Below are 13,928 nucleotides of genomic sequence, written 5' to 3'. Positions count from 1 at the left end.
CATAGAAGAAGCAATAAAAATAGGGCAGTTGTAGTTTTTTTCACACCAAGAAAATTGTGAATGTTTTCACATATGTCACCAAGATTTTACTTGTGCAGAAGACACAATATTGCAAATTTTCTTGAGGGTGCAATGCACTGTTGATTCAACAGACTTTCTACTTATACCGTGTCACCAGAATAATGTTTCTTCATTTATTTTTGAGTTAATGTATTGACATTTATCTCACATTTCAGTGTTGTTTCAATGTTTAAAATGCATTTTTAAATTAATGCCTGCTAATTGAAAAACATTTAGAAAACCCCAAAATAATAGAGTAAGAACTGAAAACTAAAGACAGGGCAATGTTCAGAAAAGACATGGAGAATGAAATCCAACTTAACTACAACTTCAAATTACAGAGGCACATTTTCATTAAATGAAATTATACCACGTAAACCATCTTGAAAATACCAGTAAATTATGTAACGCATCAGTGGCAACACAGGTGTGCTTTCTACATGGTGTTTTATCCTGGGAAAAACCAGAAATGTCGAATCATTCTACTGGTTGTATCATCCACAGGGGACAAAGCAGAGATTCTACTCAGGTCCGCAGGGAAGCAGTGACTTCAGTTTATTAAAGCTGAGTGTTGGGTGTCCTGCAGGAACATGGATTGCAGACGAAAATAGGTTAAAATGCCGTTTACCTGGAGAAACCAGTTGCTTCTGTGACCTTTACTACTAAGTCCACTATTGAAACTTTTCAGAGGTTCCATTCAGAATGAAACATAACCTCAAATATTTGTATGTGTGTCTAAATCAGAAGTGAATGTATTTAAACTTCAAGACCCCACTTAGACAAGCTCCTTCCAAGTCTTTGTACCTGTGCTTTTATTTCTAACTTTATGGTGCTTTTTCCCCCCTTAAAGTTGGCTATCCAGATTATTGAGATATGAGCTTTGGGGCCCATAAACCTTGGACCAAGAATCAAACATGACTGAAGTGACTTAGCACCAGCAGCAGCCATCCTTAATATCAATTAAACATATTTTATCCAAATTTTATCCTTAGAAAACATGCTATCAATAAAAAGTATCTTGTAAAATGTGACAATATTAACCTTCCCTGGTTCCAGCTGTATAAAGTGTAAGTTGCTAACTCATAGTGTTCTGTTACCATACTTAATTTGCTTCTCCTGTCCAAACTCCCTTTTCCCCCTTTCAATAAGTCTATTGATCAATAACAGAACAATTGTCTCAGACATCTGACTTCCATGACTCCTTCACATATGTTTTAATTTAATGGATTTAATGCTCTATAGTTTTCAGATCAATACATGACAGACTGAGGGAGTAGGCAAAGATTTTAGCAAAGAAATGAAAGTTTACACTGAAATAAGAATCTACATTGGTTGAAATGAATTGTAGGTTGATATAAATCCCTGACTTCATGAAATTGTTAGCCAACTCTTTGGATACAGGCAAGAAGATGGAATAACCACCTTCTTCCTGCAATAAAGGCTTTGGCGCTTTATTTGTGTTTCCTCATCCACATATTTATACACATGCACTCATACAGAGTCGTGGGATATTTCCTGAATCAAGAACAGACATAATACATACGCAGCTTTGCTTCTCCCTAAGCGCAATTTAAAGACTCTTGTAGGAGGTTTTAATAAATTCATGTATACTATCCTCCAGTCCTTCTGGAAACCAGATGGAATACTAATATTTCATTGCTTCCTTGTGAAAGGTGAACCTCTACCAACCGCATTTTTCCATTTATTGATTTTATCATCAGTGCCATCTCTAATTCTCCAGTGCAGTTTTGATGGTTTCAGTAATCCTGATTCTTTGGACACTTGTTACCTATTTTGGCAGATTATAAATTCTTTCCCTCTGTTATTTTAAGAAGTGAGAGCCAGTGAGTTGCCTATTGATGACATTGATTTATTGGTTCCATAATCCTGAGGACTTAAAGTAGAAATTGCTAGCCAAATAATATATGCAAAGTTAATTCTTAGGAGGTGGCTTGGTATGATAGGAAAAATCTACATTGTAAACAGATTAAATTCTTGTCCTGCTCTTTACTTAACCCTGAGCAAACTACTTGATTTTCACAGTTTTAATTTCTCATCCGTAAATGGGAAGGATAATGCCAGCCTCCACTGGCCCCTTCGCCTTCACTCCCCGTCTGGAGACCAGGAAGGAACTTGGAGCCTCGGCCCCAGCATCGCAGGCTTGGACCTGCTGCCCAGCCCCCCAAGTGTTATGACTCCGGATTACAGCGGACCATTGCCCACATCACGGCCCCGCTCTTTCCTTTTCCACCTCTCAGAACACCTACCTACCCTCCTCGAATCCACACGCATGCCCCTCCTTGTTTATCCAGAATATTGGGAAAGGCCTGTTTTTGGTAATCTTGCCAAGGACTTGGCATGTATTAAACTGTCCACAATAATATTGTTAGGCTATCAGTATTTGTTATTCTTTCAGTAGATAGTTTTCCATGTTAGTTAGGTTGAAACCCATATATCATTTCCAAATTTGAAGAAACAGAGATATGGTTTTATGATTGTATTAAACTCACCAATTCTCTTTCCTGTCAAAAATTACTGTAGTTCTGGCGAGATACGAGATTGGTGCTCTTATCTGAACCACTGGGAAGAGGTTCTGCAGTGGGTCCCTTCACCCTACAGCCTCTTCCTACATCTCCACAGAAGCCTGTCAAACTGCAAAATGGCAAAAATTATCCCAACCTATCACCAACGGCCAGATTCACTCTAAATGTCAGTAATTCTAAGAGAGAGAGAAGTATTAATGCCTAGAAATTGCATAATAAAATGCAAATACCTTGAATATTTGATTTTCAATATCTCCTCCTGAAGAGAAATTTTAAGCCAAAAGGAGCAAAGTGGATGACAAAACCGAACGGGACATTAAGTGAATTACTGATTTTATATAACAAAATATCTCCTACAAAAATTTTACTCCTCTTACCATGATCATAGATGCCTACATGTTATAAACAAGTGCCATCTTCTTCATTTTTTCTTCATTTATTAGATTCAAGCATCTACGCTATGTCAAACTCAATGCTTATCAGTTTATTTATTAGATAGTATATTTGAGGGATCTGTTCTTACAAGTCTGGCCACATCTCTGTGAGGCTGCTTTATTGCCAGTTTCAGTATTTACACATATAGGAACATTGACACCAAACTAACTTCATTTCAAACTTTGATGTTACCACTGTGTTTATCAATACCATAACATAGCAATAATAGTACTGCCATTTTCCTAGGATGCAGCTTAAAGCATTAAAACACAAAAGGAAAATACAGGACAGTGGGTGCACAGCTGTTGTTTAAACAGAGCAAGAAATCACATTAGCAATCAGAGCAGTTTAACATCTAAAAATGGTTCTGAGATATATTTAAACACTCCTTTAAATACCCCATGCCTTGGAAAGTGATGAAAGATAACTTAAACAAAAGAGGAATTAAAAGAACACGAAGTCTGAATATAGACAATCGCAGGGATGAAACATACACACCTCAGTTTTCATTTTGTAAACAGAATATCCAGTGAAGTTTTAACTTGCGCACACAAAGTGAAATAAAACTCAGTCTGTGGCTCTACAACTAAATGTCTACATGAATTTTAACCCATGGAAATTAACATTTTTTCGCTCAAAGGACTGAATCCAACCTGGTAGTGGGATGGTACCCAAAGCAAGTACAAGACTCAGAAAGAAGTGGAAATGGTTTCTTGTCTTTGATGTCTTGTGGTCCAACTGGCATCTGCTGAGTTATCCATCGGCATCCTTCTGGCTTTGGTTGTTTACCATTCAGGACTCAGGGGCCTGTGGGACCTGTGGCTTTTCTACCCTTGAGAAGAGGAGGATAACTTAATACTTCGGTGCCACACTGTAGCCCACGCTGCCCACCTACCCAGGGCCCTTTGCTTACTCAGGCCTGCTCTGCTATCGTTGTTCAGTCGCTCAGTCATGTCCGACTCTTTGTGACCCCATGGACTGCAGCACGCCAGGCTTCCCTGTCCTTCCCTATCTCCTGGAGCTTGCTCAAACTCATGTCCATTGAGTCAGTCATACTATTGAACCATCTCATCCTCTGTCGTCCCCTTCTCCTCCTGCCCTCAACCTTTCCCAGCATCAGCGTCTTTTCCAATGAGTTAGTTCTTCCCATCAGGTGGCCAAAGTATTGGAGCTTCAGCTTCAGCATCAGTCCTTCCAATGAATATTCAGGACTGATCTCCTTTAGGATGGACTGGTTGGATCTCCTTGCAGGCCAAGGGACTCTCAAGAATCTTCTCCAGCACCACAGTTTGAAAGCATCAATCTTTTGGCGCTCAGCCTTCTTTATGGTTCAACTCTCACATCTATACATGATTGCTGGAAAAATCATAGTTTTGCCTATACAGACCTTGGTCAGCAAAGTGATGTCTCTGCTTTTTAACACACTCTCTAGGTTTGTCATATGCCATTTCCCTCTCCAATGTCTTAGATTTTAGCCTTGAAAGTAAATAGTTAACTCTTGAAGGTCATGGTAGAAAAAGAGATAGGGACAGAATAGAAATTAGGTTACTCGCAGTACATAGCTGACTGTATAAAAAGTGTAAATCAGTAATGCCACTTTCACTTATTGAGCAAAAATTAAAAAAAAAAAAAAAACAAGCCTTAAGCCAAGCTCCCAAGTTGGAGACAAGGTGCTCCTGGTTCTTGAGGATTTAATGAATTCAGTCTCTCAAAAAACTTGCCCGTATTTATGATATTATTTGTTTTTTTTTTCCTCTCTTTTGCCTGATTGCCTTTTTAAAATGTTTGGTCCTAAAATAGCTTAAATTCTTTGGACTTTTTTTGTTTTGACATCCTCATTTTGCAGCTGCTGAGTATTGAATTGTCTCAGCCAGCTGAGGGTGTCTAAACTGCATGTTATGAGACTTACTTAACCAGACTCTGTAACTGTTCTGCTAAAATATTAAATTTGCATGATGTAATAATTAACACTGCAAAACTGAAACCACTGATAAGTGTGACAGAAAAAATCTTGGTTCTCAGGAGTGACCCTTGTTTCAAACACTCTGGTTTTCCACCAAGAACATATGGATGTCAGGTCAGATATTTTAAATCTTGATTCTTGGTTTGAAAAAATATAGGCCACTTGTCCATAGGTATTGGGTATGTTTGTGTGTTAATTTACCCTCGGAAGGCATATAATTCAAAATTCATTTTACTCTAGTCATTTACATATAAAATTAAAATATGAAACCTCCAGTTACCAAAGTCCAAACATTCCAGGGAAACATACTTAAACATCTTTTCGTTCATCTAAGAGCCTGGATAAAAAAACAAAAAGTTCAGTTTCCTGCTCATTTGAGAAACTGTGACATGATGTGGATGCAGCCTAAACTATGCTTCTGTGGAGTGATGACTTGTGCGTTTCTTTCTTTGCTGTCTAGTTACTGGGGGCACAGCAGATGTCAGAGACCTTATTAGGTGCTGGGGATACAACGTGTTAAGTACAGAAGACATAGAAGCATTGATTCTTACTCCCACAGAATTCACATCATCATTATTATTTTTAATCCCCAGAATTGATCAGATGATTCCTGCTGCTTAGAAATTACCCACAGTGCCTACCAGCAAACTTTCAGGGGTGAACCTCTGTTAGTTTGCATCCATGTAAAAGCAGTCTAGAGAATATTACATCATTATATACTCTAGCTTAGCTAACAATGCAGACAGGAACTCAAATATCACAAATATTCATTAGAATGATGGCCTGGGATTCTCTTTGAAACTTGTGATAATTCACCAAAATCATAGAAGTCACGACTGTTTCATTTTCTCAGATAATTCATCACAAAGCATTTCCAGATTTTCAAGATTTCAGTGTTGTCATTCTAAATAAAGCTTGCTTTTATCTTCCAAGAATTTTACCCTCTCATCTTCTGCTCAAGTAATAGGCATGTCTGCCGATCAAGCGTTTCCAGCCTTTGAGGGAGCAGTCAGTGACAGGTTTTGTCTGATATGAACTGAAGAAAGAAACCAAAAGAACTAATAGCTGAAACAACAAGGGTTTAAAAAACGACAATCAAATATGACCTTTCTGAAGACTAGTGTAATAAACAATTCTGCAACCATACAATGTAGGAGAGAAATAACTGATTACCAATAAAAATGTGAGCTTTGCTTTTTTATTTACAGACATCACTGCATGAACTGTGCCTATTCATTATACTGATTGAATGCTAGGTAACATTAATGATTTATTTTTCTTAGAGAATTAGAAATTATTACATAAAACCTTATACTGAATAACTAAGATAGACACATCTTTTATTTTTCAGCTAATTCTATGATGAATTAGAAATCTTCATATTCTCCCTAGGGTTGTTGCACTTACTGCTTGCTCCCAAATCACAATTATAAAATGGTTGGCAAAGAAGAAAGCTGGAGCTATTAGAGTTACAGAAGGAGGCTGGCAGCCCGAAGTCAGTAGTAAGCACCAAGGGAATTAGAAAATTTTTCTGTATCACTCTAAATTCTTGATAACTATACAAAAGTAGGGTTAAATGGTTTGTTGCTACATTAGGAACACATATCTGCTGTCCATGGAAATAAAAACAAATAGGAACAGTCTTATTTTTGCTCTAGTTCATACTGTCAGATTGCTCTTTAAAAAGATTGCACCTTTATGCACTATTCACATCTATTGTTATATTCTTTCTAAAAATAAATGGTTGTTATTACAAAATCAGAACATGTTAATTTCAGAAACATTTAAAAATGCACATCAGCAAAATACAGAAAAATCTTAAATAACCAAGGCTTCCCTGGTAGCTCAGCTGGTAAAGAATCTGCCTGCAATGCTGGAGACCCCAGTTTGATTCTTGGGTTTGGAAGATCCACTGGAGAAGGGCTAGGCTGCCCACTGCAGTATTCTTGGGCTTTCCTGGTGGCTCGGCTGGTGAAGAATCCGCCTGCAATGCGGGAGACCTGGGTCCCATCCCTGGGTGGGAATATCCCCTGGAGAAGGGAATGGCTACCCACTCCAGTGTTCCGGCCTGGCATCACAAAGAGTCGGACTCCACTGAGTGACTTTCACTTCACTTTCCATGACAATGAAATGGTCCTTGTTAATCTCCTGGTGTAGGGGCTTCCCAGGTGGCACAGTGGTAAAGAACCCACCTGCCAGTGCAAGAAAGAAACCCAAGAAAGATGCGTTCAAGCCCTGGGTCAGGAAAGTCCCCTGGAGAAGGAACTGGCAACCCGCTCCAGTATTTCTTGCCCAGAAAAGTCGATGGACAGGGAAGCCTGGAGGGCTAGAGTCCACGGGACTGCAGAGTTGGACGTGACAGAGCGCTAAGCACACACACACACAATCTCCTGGGATATTTATTTCAGGCAGAGAAGAAACAGTTGCTAAGAGGGAGAACTCTGCAGTCAGGCTGCTGGGGTGAAAATTCCAGCTCCATTTGTAAAGACACCCAGACCTTCTTACTTGTGCCTCTGTTTCCTTGCTTTTGAAACGGGCATAATAACAGTATCTAACTGTAGAGCACTTTCCAGGGTAGCGTGGTTATTACATATGACGTAATTAAGGCATGAAGGCCCAGAATAAGTGTCAGCCAAAGATGCCGCTACATCACAGTATCTTCAGAAGAAAGGAGATGAGTTGTTGTTGTGAGCAGACCAGCCTGGGTAAAAACCCTCTCTCACTTAGGAATGTGGGATAAACACTCTCCTGGTCAGAAAAGCTTCTTCACTCTGACTTCCCGGGGCTGAGGGAATGGCCCAGAGGGGGCTGAGCCCCGTAACTGCTCGTCTGCTCACCTCACGGGGTTTCAACAACACAGATACAACTGAACATTCAGACCAAGATTTAAGGCCCCCGTGTGCATCTCCAGCACTTTCGCTGTGGGGCCCTCCTCTCCAATGCCCCCGCCTGACCTCCCACTATTATTCTCCCAGCCCCTCCCCAGGGCCCCGAGCCCACTGCGCACTGCGTGGGTTTTGCTCTTGCGCTGGTTTGGGAATGTGTCTCCAGACACAAGTCAGGGCACCTGGGAGATTCCCCTCATCTCTCTCCTTTCTGCCTGCTCTCCAATGTCTGGAAAGAGCATTTCTTTCACATCTTGTTTTTCAGTTATTCACAGGGAGAAAGTAAGTCTGCTACCACCGTGGAATGAAATGGGAATTTCACATATGGTTTTGCCCATTGGAAATAAAGTCACAAGAATATATTACAAATTACTCCACATCAGTTGCTTATAAAAATCTATTTACTTTTGCTATAATTTAATGATCACTATAAAAATATTCATCCAAATCTGTCCTGTGTGTCTGAAAGCCACATGGGGTTTAAAGTCCAAGCTTGCCCTTGATTTTATTATAGTATTTGTTGTCATGGCTTTACTTTAACCTTAATAAAGGTTTAGTATTAATGTTATTTATTTTGGAAGCATTTATACTGGGGAAAAGTTTATAAAGGAAATTCCTAAAAGGAGAAAAATTCCTTGGTTCCATCTAATATTGAAATGAATAAGAAATGATGTGTAAGATGTCTTACTTAACAATGCACAACATTTTAACCAAATAATCCCCTTTCCTGGCCAACCAAAACTTTGGTTTCACAATGTTCATGGTCATATAGCATTGGCATTCTTGAAAATCCACCTATTCTCATCATACTTCTTCAGAGGACAGGTTTTTAAAATCATAGCTCACGTAACAATTTATGATTACAGAAGTGATGATGGAGAAATCCCCCAAGGGAGTCACAGGGTTCTACAAACTCCATGGCCAAGGGTAGGGTTGAGGAAAGACCACCTGCCTCTAACTTCTCCAGGACTTAGCCAGTCTACAGGGCTGGGAGAGAGTGGAGGCAAAGTCAGCAATTCCATGAATCCCTTCTCCACATTTTGTGTCCAAAGCCACACCGTATCTCCCGGAAAATATATTGAGAGAGGAACACAGAGTCAGGTCAAAGTTAACTCTGACAGTTTATTTATCTTCCCAGTTCTTAACTGTGAACCACCAGCCCAGCAAGGAAGATAACTGGCCGGGTAGAAAGAGCAGGTTCGCCCCCCACAGCCATAGAGAATTGGTACTCAAGTTTGCATCCGTGGCAAAGACTGGGTCATGGGAACTGGGGTAATCGGTAAAAACGTTCTTTCGGCAAAAACTGCTCCACTAAAGTGGAGAAGGAAATGGCAACCCACTCCAGCGTTCTTGCCTAGAGAATCCTGTGGCCAGAGCAGCCTGGTGGGCTGCCGTCTATGGGGTCGCACAGAGTCGGACACAACTGAAGCGACTTAGTAGAAGCAGCAGCAGTATCTCCACTAAATCTTTTCGCACTGTATTTCTCTTCCATGTTGATACATCTCTAATCCTCCTTCTGAAATCTGGCCGTCTAATTTTCTTCAGCCCAAGTATTAGTTCCTGAAGCTGGTTTTGTGGCATTTAATTCCTAAATCTTGTATCAGAGGACTTCTTCGATTGCTTCCAGTATGGTCAATTGAACAATTTTCTCTCTTACCTTTTATTACTATTTTAATTATTTTATTTTCTTCTTATAATATGCTTCAATTTCCTCCTCTCCTCTCTTTTTATCTTCTGAAGCAATAAATCTCCATTTCCTTATCTGTAAAATAGAATATTTGGATTAAATACTAGCTTGTCTCGTTCAGTTGCTCACTCATGTCCGGTTCTCAGTGACCCCATGAACTGCAGCGCACCAGGCTTCCCTGTCCTTCACTGTCTCCTGGAGTTTGCTCAAACTCATGTCCACTGAGTCGATGACCTCACTACAGACTCATGAATTTTATGCCTTTGTCAATAAGAAGAAAACATTTGATGGGAATTTGTTTGATAATTATCTTGAAGATACTGAATTTAAACTGAATGGAAATAAACCACAAAAAAAATATTTCTCTATGTTTCACTTCACAAAAATCATAGCACTTGAGTCATCATATTTATGTTCTTTACCCGGCTCATTCAGTACAAAATTTTGGCCTCAGAAAAATTTGTTATTGCTTTTACTTCTCAAAATACAACTACAGATAGACTCTAATTAGCGTTTCAGTGGATGCCATGTACCTTTCAGGATGGGTTACATCAATAAGGCTGGGAGAAAAGCTAAGCCGGTTGAAAAAAAATATTTACCAGATTTGAAAATGCTTTCAGGTTTCCAGACTAATTTATTTTGCCTGTTCCGGAGGCAGTCTTTTAGAACTCTACCTTTCCCTTGGCAGTGTTGTGTATCACCGAGCAAGCACTGGGTTCTCTTGTTAGTTTATTGCTGAAGTAGATGGCGCTGTGGGCGGCTTGTTTATTTCACATCTTCCCTGCACTTTGCCTGGGTTTTGTTACCTGGCACCTGTCTCTCTTTGCAAGCAGGTCGCCCCTGGTCGCTCACATTCGAGCAGATGGTGGGCAGCTGGATGGCCCCCAATGTATGTCCTCTCTCTGTTTTCTGGAATCAATACTGTTTAAAGTTGTTTTCTTTTTTTTTTTTTTTTTTCCTCTTTTCACCAGCAGTAGGCAAAGATTTCATTCCACCCCGTATCACCCCTGCCGGACTCTGTCATGAAAGTTTACAGATCAGAATGGATTTCAATGTTATGAAACCACAGCACGCTGCTGCCACTTCGCCTCCAGGGCGCTCCTGCCCAGCGATTTAACAGACCTGCTCTGACAGGGTGTGAACCTAACAAGGCAAGGCGATTGCTCTCTGGAAAGCTGCTGATTTTCTCCTAGACAGAGCTCGGAAGTGTTGCACAAATTAAAGACAAACACCTTCTTCCTTAGAAGCCAGTATACTTACTGCAACACTATCCCTTTACATACAAACACAAAAGTCTCTTTACTGCTTGATGTAACATCTAAGCCACAGTGATTGAGGAATGGGGTATGTGTGACTGAAAAGCGCCTGCCAACTCAGTCTCCAAGTGAGCTCATTGGTGAAAGAATCCACCTGCAATGCAGGAGACACAGTAGACACATCTTCGATCACTGGATTGGGAAGAGGCGCTGAAGAAGGAAATGGCAGCCTACTCCAGTATTCTTGCCTGGGAAATCCCATGGACAGAGGAGCCTGGAAGGCTACAGTCCACAGAGCTACAAAGAGTCAGGACTAACTGATTAAGAATGCAACTAAGATACAAAGAGGGCTTCTTTATATCATCCAGTTTGTAAACTAATAGCTTAATTTTCAATATATTCTGAGCTAAATGTTTCCATTCTAAATATCATGTAATACCGCATATTAATATTTTGATTTGCATTCTTTAAGTTTTACCTTGCATTATGCTAAGGGGATGATTTGTGCTATTTCTGTGCATAATACCAAATCAGTCATAAGGTACATACAGTGAGAGACAAAAACCAGAAACTTAATGTGCAAAATTAAAATAAAATACTTTAACATTTATAAAAGACTAGAGCCAATGCCAGGTAATACTTCTGAATATTTTATGTTATTATAATGCCTGCTTGTATCTTACTAAATGCCACATCATAATTTTAAATATTTAATTTTACATCAGGTAAGTTAAATATCAGCAGCTTCCCAGGTGGCGCTAATGGTAAAGAACACACTTGCCAGTGCAGGAGACATGAGAGACACAGGTTCGATCCCCGGGTTGGAAAGATTCCCTGGAAGGGGGCATGGCAACCCGCTCCAGTATTCTTGCCTGGAGAATCGTGTGGACAGAGGAGCCTGGTGGGCTACAGGACATGAGGTCACAAAGAGTCGGACACGACTGAAGTAACTTAGCATGCATACGCAGAAGTGAAATATTTTCTCATGATATATAGAAATAACTCATACAATAAAATACTAGCATCTGTTTACATTTCAGGAAATCTAAAATAGTTATTTTTCCAAAATGGTCAAGCCAACTTCAAAGTCATTTTTCATAAGTCAAAAACAATAATAATCATTATTACTGCCCTGCCAAAAGGATACATTAGATTGTCTATATAGAAAATGCTCCAATGAAATGTGTTTTATTTGAATGGATATCCAACCAGAAACTAATGTAATGATCTTAATATGCAGTTTTCTAAATTTCAGAGACATGTCTTCAAAAATACAAACGGTGCTGAGGAAAATAGCGTTAGTGTTCTTAACAACAATCACTTGCTTCACAAATGTCCTTGTAGTAGAGTTGGCGCAGCTTTCCACTCATCCCCTCCAAATACATATGTCGAATCACACGCATCAATCAAAAGGAGATTAGAAGCATTTCAATCTCTTACTCAGGGTCCCTACAAAAGCCTTGTGAAATGGGAGGAGCGTCTTTAACTCGTCTCTTCTTACTGCAGCCCAGCTCCCCATCTTCCCAAGGACAGCAGCTGCTCCTGACGCTCTCACATCCACACTCACCTCTGAAATCCCCTAAACTCTGACTTTTACAATCACTACGAAGTTCGAGCGCCAAAGAATTGATGCTTTTGAACTGTGGTTCTAGAGATGACTCTTGAGAGTCCCTTGGACTGCAAGGAGATCAAACCAGTCAATCCTAAAGGAAATCAACCCTGAATATTCATTGGAAGGACTGACGCTGAAGCTGAAGCTCCAATACCTTGGCCACCTGATGGGAAGAGCCGACTCATTGGAAAAGACCCTGATGCTGGGAAAGATTGAGGGCAGGAGGAGAAAGGGACACGACAGAGGATGAGATGGTTGGATGGCATCACCAACTCAATGGACATGAGATTGAGCAAACTCAGGGAGATGGTGAAAGATACAGAAGCCAGGCTTGCTAGATTTCATGGGGGTCGCAGAGAGTTAGACACAACTTAGCAACTGGAGAACAACCATCTATTATTAAGTTCGGGGCTTCCTTGATAGCTCAGTCAGTAAAGAAACTGCCTGCAGCACAGGAGACTGCCTGCAACTCAGAAGATGAGGGTTCCATCTCTGGGCCAGAAAGATCCCCTGGAGAAGGAAATAGCAACCCACTGCAGTATTCTCATCTTGGAAATTCTATGGACAGAAGAGCCCGGCAGGCTATAGTCCACGGGGTCACAAAGAGCTGGAGACAACTAAGGGACCAAGCACACACACATCTCTCCTGCTCATTTCTGAGAACAAGAAGGGTTTGTCTGATGAATGCCGTGAGAAATAGGTTGAATATAGACCACATCACAGAAACCAGCTTACCTGAAAGAGTGCTGTGATTTTCCCCAGGAAAACTATGAAAATACCAACTCATTTTGGATAATATCTTCCTAATAGTCGAAACCAAAGTTTGTAAGACGTCATCTTTGCACGCAATTTTAGAGCATGTAGGTCAAGTGGATTTGATTTTATGACACTCCAAAAGCTTATGGTGTTTTTCAAAAAATATTTATCTGGCTTTCTTCTAACATAATGAGAAAGCCCTTTGCTTTCTCCACAATAATCAGAACATGAAATATTTGCTGGTAGTCCAAATGTAACCCATGGGGTTTCTTAACATGTCTCTATAAGACTCTCAGGAATTCTGCACAAATGTTGGAAAATCACATGCTGGCAAAGTCATTAAAAAGGAGGAAAACAGATGGTTCTTTGGCTCGAATTTATGCAGGCAGTTTTACATGTTCAGAACAAGTTCAATGAAATAAAATTTTCAATAGGATTTTAACTAACAAATAGCTGTCCAGACACTTTTTGTTTTAGAAAAATTAAGTTTTGCTTTTATTCAACTTGCTCCAACCCCCCCCCCCCTCCCAGCCCCCTGGTGAGAATATTCGGGAGGAAGATACTAAAACTTAAAAACAAGTTTACTTTGGTCTGCCATAACGTCTTGAATTCTAGTCATTGTTGAGACGGGGAAGGCAGCGTAGCTGGTGGTTAGGAGTTTGTGCTCTGGGGTAGACAGAGCTCAAGTCCTTAATGTCAGACGGAGCTCAAGTCCCCAACTACTCTGTGGT

The sequence above is a fragment of the Odocoileus virginianus genome, chromosome 8 (genome assembly GCF_023699985.2).
Source record: "Odocoileus virginianus isolate 20LAN1187 ecotype Illinois chromosome 8, Ovbor_1.2, whole genome shotgun sequence".
In the NCBI taxonomy this organism is placed as follows: domain Eukaryota; kingdom Metazoa; phylum Chordata; class Mammalia; order Artiodactyla; family Cervidae; genus Odocoileus; species Odocoileus virginianus.
The sequence above is the reverse complement of the archived record's forward strand: the minus strand, read 5'-3'. Positions refer to the sequence as shown.